This window comes from Peromyscus maniculatus, chromosome 7, assembly GCF_049852395.1.
Source record: "Peromyscus maniculatus bairdii isolate BWxNUB_F1_BW_parent chromosome 7, HU_Pman_BW_mat_3.1, whole genome shotgun sequence".
Taxonomy (NCBI): domain Eukaryota; kingdom Metazoa; phylum Chordata; class Mammalia; order Rodentia; family Cricetidae; genus Peromyscus; species Peromyscus maniculatus.
In genome coordinates this window covers 81880653-81892224 of record NC_134858.1, presented here as the reverse complement: position 1 = coordinate 81892224, position 11572 = coordinate 81880653, and the positions used below count along the sequence as shown (strand labels likewise).

Below are 11572 nucleotides of genomic sequence, written 5' to 3'. Positions count from 1 at the left end.
CTGGGTCATATGGTAGTATTGGCTTTAGATTTTTGAGAAATCTCTAGGGAGATTTTCAAAGTGGCTTCATTACTATACACTCCCACCAGCAGAGCATAATGTTCCCTCTCCCCCCCACACACACACACAAAATTAAGATAATGTTAATTGATACATAAAATGTAAAAACCGAGATGTTAAACACGTACCAGGTGGTGCTTGGATATGTGTATCCATTGTGTAATGTTTAAATTAGCTTAAATATAATATGGACTGTTTAAATCGGGTTAAGCATAGCTCTTCAAACATTTATACATTTATCATTTCTTGTGATGAAAACTTTCAAAGCCTTTTCTTGCAACTTTTTGAAATCTGTAGAGATTTGTTATCTGTAATCTCCCAATCCAATAGCACACAAGAATTCCTTCCCTTTTGTCTAACTGTAACTAGTAGCATCAACTGTGACCCATCCTCCTTGCTCTGAAACTCTTCCTGGTGCCTGAGAACCATGACCAGACCCTTACTTTCTATGATATCAACTTTTTATTTATTGAAAGTAGACTTTCTCATTCAATATGTCTCGACCATAGTTTCCCCTCCCTCCATCCTTCCTACCTTCCCCACTTCCCCTCTCCTCCAGATCCACGCCTGCTCTATCTCCCAGCAGAAAAGAGCAGGCCTCTAAGAGACAACACCCAAACAGCACAAAACAAAATACAGTGAGACAAGGCAAAAGCCCTCACATCGAAGCTGAGTAAGGCTACCCAACAGGACGAAAGAAGTCCCAAGAGCAGACAAAAGACTCAGAGACACACCTCCTCCCACTGTTAGGAGTCTCACAAAAACAAGCGAGCAGCCACAACATATATGCCGAGGACCTGGTGCAGACCCATGCCGATCTCATTTTTGCTGCTCCCGTCTCTGGGAGCCCCTATGAGCCCTGCTTAGTTGATTCAGTGGGCCTTGTTCTCCTGGTGTCCTCCATCCCTCTGACTCCTACAATCTTCCTGCCCCCTCTTCCATGAGATTCACAGAGTTGCCAGGTGAGGGACCTGATGGAGACTTCCTATTTTGACTCTTTCTCCACACAATGTCTGTGGGTCTCTGCATCTGCTCCCATTTTCTACCAGAGGAAGCCTCTCTGATGACGACTGGACAAGGTACCCGTCTATGAGTAGAGAAGAATGTCATTAGAAATCATTTCACTGATTTTTTTTTTTTTTTTTTTTTTTTTTTTTTAGGTCAGTCATGTTTAGTTCTGCCGTAGTTCTCTGGGCTATCCAGTCTCCAGTTCCTGGCCATTCAGAAGGTGTCCAACATAGGCTCCCTCTTGCGGCATAGGCTGCAAGTTAAACCAGATATTGGTGGCGTCTCCCACAAGGTCTGTGCCACCATTGCTCCAGCACATCTTGCAAGCAGGACAGACTGTTGGTCAAAGGTTCTGTGGCTGGGTTGGTGTTTGTGTTTCTCCTTTGGTACCCTGCAGAGTACCTTCCAGTACCAACGAGACTAGGAGGTGAAGGCTCCATGCAGGCACTGCTCGACCTCTCCACACTCAATGAGTTGAGTGAATGTTGTCCTTGGCAAAGGACCCCACCCTCACCCCGACCCCTGCTGTCAGTTTTTGGAGAAAGACCCTCTGCCCTAGCTTCAGCCTGGGTTGTTGGGGGACCCCTAAAAAATTCAACTGAATGCAGCCCGGTCCCTCCATTGGAAGCCCTGCCTGGCTACAAGATGGCCAATTGAGACTCCATTTCCCCCATTACTAGGAGTCCTCACTAGGATTACTCTCATAGAATCCAGGAAGTTTCCACTGCAAAAATATGGAACATTTCACTATAACACGAATCTCAAAAGGTCTTATTAATAAAAACAAACCCAGAGCCAGGTATTGGAGAGAACGCTAAAAGATCAGAGAGAGAACCAGCCACAACTAACCTCACCTCGCCAATTCCTCAGCTGATCTCATTTCCTCAAACTGGAAGCCTCTGTGTCCTCATCCAAATGGATCTCATCTGAACTGCTGCTCAAAAGCCTAAAATCTTAACAGACTCTAGTTCCTGGTTTTCACACCTTATATACCTTTCTGCTTCCTGCCATTACTTCCTGGGATTAAATGCCATGCCTGGCTGTTTGCATTGTAGCTTTGAATTCACAGAGATCCAGATGGATCTCTCTGCCTCCGGAATGCTAGGATTAAAGGTGTGTGTGCCACCATTTTCTGGCCTCTATGTCTATCTAGCAGCTGTTCTGTTCTCTGACCCCCAGATAAGTTTATTAAGGTGCACAATATATTGGGGGACACAATATTATTTCACAAATTTGTGTGTCATCCTTGTGCAAAGACCGTGCTAATCTTCACTGTATCATTCCAATTCAGTATATGTGCTACCAAAGGAAGCACAACTTTTAAATCTTCATGTGAGTGAGATAGTGTAGTACTTTTTTGTGTGTGTTTTTGGATATTTTCATTAACAGAATGGTATTTAGTTCCATCCAAAGCATATGGATTCTTCACATAAAGAAGCAGATGGGGACATGTTCTTCTCTGCATGAATGACTGGGAAATAGCATGGTACCTTCTGCAACTTCCTTAATTTCTGTGAATTGAGAACCTTTATCTTTAAGATTAGTCAATGAAATCCACACGGTAGTAATTCTGCCAAGTGAGTAAGAGCATGTGTGGAGGGTGCATTACATTGTAAGTAATTTTTGGAGATAAAAGTATATATCCATGTCCTTCCTGTTCGTTCGTCTTCCACTATTCTGATGATAGGGAAACAATGGAAAGAAAATGGTGGTAAATAGGTTAAAACATGGTTCAAGTGTGTGAACCACTTATATGGAGAGGGAGAGCCACTGGGTAACTGCTTTCCATTATTCTGCAGTACTTTTGGATCCTCCCCATTCTCTCTGCCCTGAGCAAGAGGTTCCCAAGAGAAGAATATAATGGGGCATACCATGAGTAGATCCATATTAGACCCACTGTTACCTATGAATATTCAGCATGGATCATTATTTTAATGTTCTCTGCACATGAAATAAATGACATCCCTCATACTTATGAAAAACGCTTTATTGTTTGGTTTTAGAAATTCCCATAAATATTGCTTTACTCTGTTGAGATGGGACATGGCAAGGACTGAGGTAAACTCCTCTGCTCTCTTAATCATGATGTTGCATTGTGAATGAATCAGAAGCTCATTGTGCAGATCTACTTACTGTAATATACTATTTGTGAAATGGTTTAATTGAAAATTACTAGCAGATACTGCTACCAGACTGTCAATTTTCTGTAGCAACAGGGACTTATAGGTCTTGTGTGCAAAATAAAATTTTAATGAAATAGGAATTTGAAAATAACAATTATAGTATATCATATAATGTATTATTTAATCATTAAATTACTTTTATATAATAAAGCAAGATAAATACAAGGTCTGGGACTTTAAAATGACAACTAAGAAAGCAATTATGCTTGCATTTTACTAATAACATATTGTAAAATAAATAAATATGTCTAGTAGTGTGTTTATAGTGTAAACCATTACAGAACTAATTTATTTATCTGCAAAATAGAAAAGAGAGAGATGCTTAGAATAGGGTGTGATTATCCCTGATGTAAATTCTAAGATACTCGAACATTTGACATTCACAGAAGATCTCAAGATTTTTATTTGATTGTTTTTGAGACAAGGTCTTACTCCAAGCTGATATAGAACTTATTATGTAGATCAAAGTAGCTTCAGACATGCAGTGATCCTCCTGCCTCATCCTCAGTACTGGCATTATAGGTGTGGGCAACGAAGGCTCCAAGAATATTTTCTAACATCTTTTGATACTGTGTGATAGATTCTATGTATTGACCCTTTCCAGCTGTTTCTTCTGCACTTAATGCCATCTATTCTTCTGCTTAGTGGTCTAATGTGTCTACAAGACAACTTGGCTCTACTGGAATGAAAAATACAGAAGAGTAAGACTTTTGTGCCTTGATGTGGCTCTAGGATTTAAAAGAGTTGCAGGATGAGGTTTCAGTACCTGTTCATACCACATCGCTGGTTCTGTTTCCAAACCAAATACTGGTATGCTGTTTGTCCAGATTTATTTCAATGTACGTAGGTTTTATCTGCTACATAAGAAAATTATTCTAAAGGAAAGCAAGTTAAAGAAGTTAAAAGTAATATTTCTAGACAAGATGTGTCCACCTAGGTTTACTGACAATTTAATAAATGGCTTTGAGTTGTGAGCATTAGCAAACCCAGGACAGATGTTAATTCGTAGTGACTGCTTACAGCACTCACGGTATTTTTTATGTTGCTCTCCATTCCTTTGAATCTCCCTCCCTGATTTCTGTGGATAAGGAATGTGTTTCTGGATGCTAGTGTTAATGAAAACTCTCTCCCAGGTAAACAAATATGAATTCCAAGGTTCCCTTGAAACAGTGTTTTATTCCAAAGAGGATATTCATATTATATTCTAGTATTAGAAAGTCTAGGTGGAGTAAAAAGCAAGATGCACTCTAGCAATAACCTTAGGAAGGTGTTCATCACTGAGCCTTAGCTGTGTTCTCGTCCTACTTTTCAATCTCGGAATCTCTTACTGGATCTAGTTACTTTCAAACTTTATTTGAAATTGTCATTAATATTTTATTTACTTTTCATATTGCAAACTCTCAATGTTTCCATTAATTTGAGTAGTATTGACTGCCAACCTATTAGGCAATATGAAAAGTTCAGTGTAGATACAAAGAAGCTCTTGTGTTTAAATGGTGTTGAGTGTGAAGAAGGTAGACACATGGCTATAGATTGAAAACTATTAAGAAAACCAAAAGTAAGATGCAACTATCTGGATAATGATGCTCCAAGATGCTGTGGGTTGCTATACAAAAATCCTAGTTTTCAAGTGTGAGATACCTTAACATGAGTTTTTGGTAAATGGTACAATAAAGACCCCCTAAACAATACAAGCTCTTGCCATTCCATTTGGTTTTCCACAAGAATTGGACAATAAAACACTATTACTAAAGACACTACCTGTGTTGGTTGCAAAATACAGAGCAGTCAATCTTCAACCAAGCTGGAAGCTTCCTCCCTGTACGCCAGGCTTTCATAGTACCAGAAGATGCTATGAAAGTCATTGGGAGAAAAAAGGCATACATGGTCTCACCTATCTGTGAATCCTATGAACTATAATACCAACCCACTACAAAATGTGCTCCTACTTGTCTAATGGGGACATTGCTATTATGAGGGTAACCAAGTATTCTCTGGTTGTATTTGACATCCATTTCATAGGATCTTCCATAGCTGGCACTGTAAACTCAACCAAATACATATGGTTGTAGAAATCCCTGGAGGGGTGCTTATTACTGTTCTTTAGCTAAACTGACATACAGTCAAACTACCTTTTAAGCATCTGTGTTTATACCCATTGCCAAATGCTACACTAAGCCTTAATCAGAGAATCTTCTCTGAAAAGTGAACATAGGCTAATATTAAGTCTCATGGTTGTTCAAGGTGATGAAAATAAATGATGGTTGGATGCCTAGCCCTAGACAGAACATTTATATGCCCCCTCTAAAGCTCAGAGAATGTTATAGAAGAGGATATAAAAAGAATCAAAAGCCAGAAGTCAGAGGGGCTTCATATTTTCAGCTTCTGTATATGATACATTATGCAATCATAAAGTCACAGCAGTTTGGGTTATCTGCATTGAGTCTGCAAAGAGTTTGTCAATAGTCTGTCACAGATGAGGGAGGAGATCATGGGGCCCTCTCCTTCCCTATGGAACTACTGGTTACCAATAGATTCTGGACGAGGTCTAGTCTGTATCCTGGTAGATTCTGGAAAAGGAGTAAGTAGTCAATGTCCTGATAGATTCTGGGAGGATGTAGTCAATATCTTTAGTTGCATAACCACTGGTAAGCCTATCATGTTAACTTGTGATAATTCCAAACTCATGATCACATAAATAGTCCTAGTTAAATCTAACATGTCACAAGGCAGAACAAAAAGACAGTCTTGAGACAGGGATTTGAAGGGAAGAGTGGAAGATGATTGGGTTGGGAAGAGGACAAAAAAAAAGAGTAAGGAATGAGAGTGGTAAGAATTCATTATGTACCTACATGAAATTGTCATTGAACAAGTTTAATTAATAAAAGCATCATAAAAACAGAAGAGAATTTATTTCTGAAGAGATAGAAAATGTCACTCTCACCTTGATTATAATTCCTATACTGCAGCGTATTCTGCATACAATTCAATTGACACAGAAACCATTGTGGAAAGTAATAATTACAAACTGGTTTTAAAGAAATTTCTAAGACCCACTACAACTATTGCTGTCATCATTTGTTTTTAAAAGATGCAATGATCTGTATGTAAAGAAGCCTGCCCCTCAGCAAATACACGAAACTGAGCAACAATTTTCTCTTATTGATTGGATATTAATTCTAATTAAATTTCTCACACGCTATGCAGGATTTTAAATATTTCTCTTCTATACATGTTCTAAATAAGGGTTTACAATGACTACCACAATCTGTTGACATGCATCATCTAAACTTAAGTCAGACACTAAAATTTGCCGTAGGATCAATGATAAAATTCCTAAGCTATTTCAAATTTGAAAGACTGCCTTATTTTTAACTTCATATCAATTCTATGTAAATTACCTAAAGCAAATCACTACTTTAACATTAGAACTATTGGATATAAGTGATACGTCTGTCTGCTTAGGCTTCCATAACAAAATACTACAGGCTGGGTAGATTGAATAACAGAAATGTATCAGATTACCATCTTGGATGCTGGAAATTACAATTTAAGATAAGGAGTTTCTTTCTGGCTGGCAGAAGGGCACCTTAGTATAGTCCTCTTGTGGCCTTTTCTCTTAGTATGGAGAGAGGGATGGAGAATCCTTTTCTTATTAAGATACCTATCCTATAGGATCATTGAATGGCTTCCTACAGACCCTATTACTAAATACATTTAGGGCATCAACAAACGACCTTTAGCAGAGATAAAGTTCCATCCAAAGCAAGTCAATAGGTGCTATTCCTTCAATCTAACTACTATTTCATGGCAGGAAACAAAAGACCTTACTTAATGAAAACGATCTTACTATCTCAGCTAAGTTAATAAATTTCAATACACATAGCTTTTATTAACTTTAAAGTAAAGACTCAATATGCAATTGATAATAAAAATCTATCAAGCAGTTGATATGCATGAAAATTTTCTTGCTTTACATAAAGTAAGGTGATTAGTTTTGAGTGATGGGAGTTTAGTACCAAGCATCTGTTAAAATAATTAGTAACAAATAAAAATTCACACTCCATTTGTGTGGATTATTCTCTGAAGAGTAATAATTTTTCTAAAATGTTATATAATAATTATCCTAAATATATAGATTGACAGAGAAATATTACATAAAACCATAATATTTCAAAATATCAAAAACATCTGAATGCAATAAATCTGAAAACTTGTAGTAAGTATTTGGTTCTTTTAACAATTGATAAATTTATTGTAGAAATAGCTCATAAAACCAAAAAAAAAATTAGCAGTACTTTTTAGGTAAGTAATCAAAGAAAACAGAAAAAAAAGAAATATGAAAGAACTCAATATCATAAGTAATTTCTTAAAGATTCATTGGGCACTGAGATGACACCATCTTTTCTAAACAAGTTTATTTTTAAAAAAGAAAGGCTGTTCTGATGAGATTTAGAAAATATGTAGACTGTCAACATTTCAACACTTAGGATGAGGGGCTCATGAGCCCTTAGTACTAATTGGGAAGTTATTGATGAATGATTATTTCTAGTAAGGGAGAGTTAGTTTTCTTTAAGGTTTTGGCCCCTGGTAGGTCAAACACACTCCATTTGATATCACTATACCCATGAGTACAGGAGAACACAAACTGGAAAACCTGGATTATAAAAAATAAAATAAAATAAAAAGAATGCTGTGGGATGTCGTTCTGTATGTTGTGAATATGTGTTGCTCTGATTGGTTGATAAATAAAACACTGATTGGCCAGTAGCCAAGCAGGAAGTATAGTTGGGATGAGCAGATGAGAATTCTGGGAAGAGGAAGGTTGAGTCAGGAGTCATCAGCCAGACACAGAGGAAGCAGGATGTGAAGGCAGAACTGAGAAAAGGTACCAAGCCACAGGCTAAACATGGAAAAGAATTATGGGTTAATTTAAGTGTAAGAGCTAGTAGCTAATAAGCTGAGCTAATGGCCAAGCAGTTATAATTAATATAAGCTTCTGAGTGATTATTTTATAAGTGGGCCATGGGACAGTGGGGACCCAAGAAACATCTGGCTACAAAAGAAGACACAAAGGTGGGAGAGAATCTTTATGTGTCTCAGGGGGATCTGGGAGGAATTAAGAAGATGAACAGACAATGAATATGATCTAACTACATAGTATACATGTATGAAATTCTTAAAGAGTTAATAAAAATACTATTGAAAAAGTTCTTCTGGATATATTTCCAATTAAGTGTTATTACTAGTAACATTTTGATATTATTAATTAATTTATTGTTAATATTACTTGTAAGAGTTGACTATGCTATGTTGGTTTTTGCTTACAGATCTGTATACTTAGTGACCTAACTAAACTAATTTGGAACAAATATTTATTTTATTATGTAGGTTCATGTTTTTAGAGATTATACATGGTCTTAGAGCCAAATTATTGAAGATTATGGGCTATTAAAATTTAGATCTTAGAAAAGATGACTGAGGCTGGGCAGTGGTAGTGCACACCTTTAATCCCAGCACTCAGGAGGCAGAAGCAAGTGGATCTCAGTGAGTTCAAGGTCAGCCTGAGCTACAGAGTGAGTCACAAAGCTACATAGAGAAACCCTGTCTCAAAAAAAAAAATGACTGAGACAAATCAAATGAACTATCACATTTATATCTACAATGCATGGAACAGTCAACATTGCTAATACATGTGTTTTCTGCTTTTGACAAGATTGACTGGAAAACCCAGTGTAACTCATTAGGGGATATTTGGATCTAAAACAAATGTAATTGGATCTCATCAGGCCATATATGTACATTGAAATTGCAAGTGTTATACACAACACAATAAACCCTTATTATAAGAAAAAGAGTCAATAGTTATATATTTCCAATTTAAGAGTCAAAATTATTGTTTTGGCTCCGAAGTTACTGTTACCTAAAAGGAAAGAAAAAGCTAGAACTTTTTTGTTTAGGACATCCCAATTTGAATGATAGATTAGTATAACAAGTGACACCAAGCCAGTGCCTACATAGAGCCTTTACCCCTACATTCTAGCATCTTTGGTACAGGAAGATACTCTGTACTCTACCAAAAGAGAAACATTAACACCAAGCCAGTCACAAACCATGTGATCTACAATGATGTCTGTAGCTGCAGTTTTCTCCAGTCTTGCCCAGCCCCACAGATCCCACAGCCACTTATAAAATAATCACTCAGAAGCTTATATTAATTGAAACTGCTTGGCCATTAGCTCAGGCCTATCACTGACTAGCTCTTACATTTAAACTAACCCATTTCTGTTAATCTACATGTTGTCACATTTTCTGTGGCTTTACCTGTGTGCCATTACATGCTGCTCCATGGACAGCAGGCTGGTGTCTCCTGACTCAGCCTTCCAGCCTTCCCACAATTCTCCTTGTTTGCTTTCCCACCTATACTTCCTGCCTGGCTACTGGCCAATCAGCAATTTATTTATCAACCAATCAGAGCAACACATTCACAGCATACAGAGCGATAGCCACAGCAGATAGCCTACCTACAAGATATACTAGGACAATATGGGACAAAGCTTGTGGGGGTCACCAAACAATATCTGATTTGACTTACGGCCCACTTCATGAGATGGAACCCATTAGTGACATTGCTTGGGTGACCAAGAACTAGAAACTAGATAGAACAGGGACCTAGGGGAAAACTGAATACTACCGTTCTAAAATTTAAAAAGTAGCAATAAAGAGACTTCTAATGGCATTCTGCTATACCCATTGATGAGTGACTTCATCAGTCATCTTCAGACAAGCTTCCAACTGCAGCAGATGGGAACAAACACACAGACTCACAGCCAACATTATGTAGAGAGTGAGAGACCTTGGTACCCTTAGTCCTGAAGAGAATGTCTCCATCAAATTCCATCCCTCAGGGCTTAGGAAAACCCTATGGAAGAGGGGCAGAAAGAATGTGAAAACAAAAGGGGATGAAGGACACCAAGAAAACAAGGCCCTCTAAGTCAAAAAGAGTGATGCACATATGAACTGAGGCAGCATGCACAGGGCCTGCGTGGGTCTGTACCAGATGGACTCCTAGAGCTGAAAGGAGAAATGGACACAGTCCCCATCCCTAACCCAGAAGCTATCTCCAATTGATAACCACATGTAAATGAAAATTTAATTTCCTCCAAGGGAGTATCACTGGTAAAACAGATGGTTCTTAAGGGTCGGCTGCATGGCCAGCAGTAGATGGCCAACAGAAAATGAACTCAATGGCATTTTTAAAGATTCCTTGTCTCATAATGTAGTGTCAGGATCTTTCCTTTTTTAAAAAAAAATGTTATTTTTTATTTTTAATTTATTTTATTTATGTTTTTTCTTCTTTATTTTTAGCCTACAGGTCCTCTATGTGTATAATATGGCTTCCAACGGTGTTTTTATGGGATTCCCGAGTGTGCAAATGAGTGGGTTTCTGTATCTATATTGTTTTTTGTGCCTTTTCTTGGGCTCTTTTCCTTCTGTTTGTTTTCTTACTCCTATTCTAACATGTGAGGGTTTTTTTCATCATGTTATATTACTATCCCTTAGAAGCCTGTTTGTTTCCTAATGAAACAGAAAGGGGGTGGATCAGGATGGAAGGGAAGGCTGGGATGAACTGGGAGGAGGAGATGAAGGGGAAAAAATAATCAGGATATATTATGTAAGAAAACACTATTTTTCAATACAAGGAAAAAGACATTATAAGAAAATTTTTTCAACTAAATCTACAAAACCCAGTGTACATTTTATATTTAGATACATGTAAATTTGTTGGCAATATTTTAAATATACAACGATTACAGACTATATCACTAGTCCTTCACAATAACTTAGGAGTTGAGAAGGGTATATTAGCTGACAAAAACACTTTTCTAGGTTTTGTGGGGAATAGCAGTTGTGTTCTGTCAATGATCATAGTGAATGAATAAATATAGTGAATGAATAAAGAGATATCATTAATTATCAAATAGACACTTAAACCATATTTTTAATCATAACAAAATCCTAACAAAAAAGATTACTCATGAAGAAAACAACTTACCCAGTGTTCTCTACAATTGTCTACCTTTTGTGTTTGCTGACAACCTCTAGACACTTCTAGTGTCAGTGTTTTGGCTATTATCCTTCTACCCTTCATAGTAAAAACATCTTTTTTTTCTAGGAAGTACTTGTTTCTCTTTATGCTTTTAAATTCACTGAATTGTGGGCTTAGTGATTTGTGACCATATTATACTTGTTCTTTCGCTTGTTCCCCTCCCACACACACACAGGTCTCCTCTGAGAAAGTAAATAACACCCTCCGGACC

At 37.5% G+C, this 11572-nt stretch overlaps 1 pseudogene; it reads right to left on the bottom strand.

Annotated features, from left to right (window-relative positions):
- Nucleotides 1-2282: 2282 nt before the first annotated feature.
- LOC121831191 (U6 spliceosomal RNA) lies at nt 2283-2383 on the bottom strand (annotated as a pseudogene).
- Between the last annotated feature and the right edge of the window lie 9189 nt (nt 2384-11572).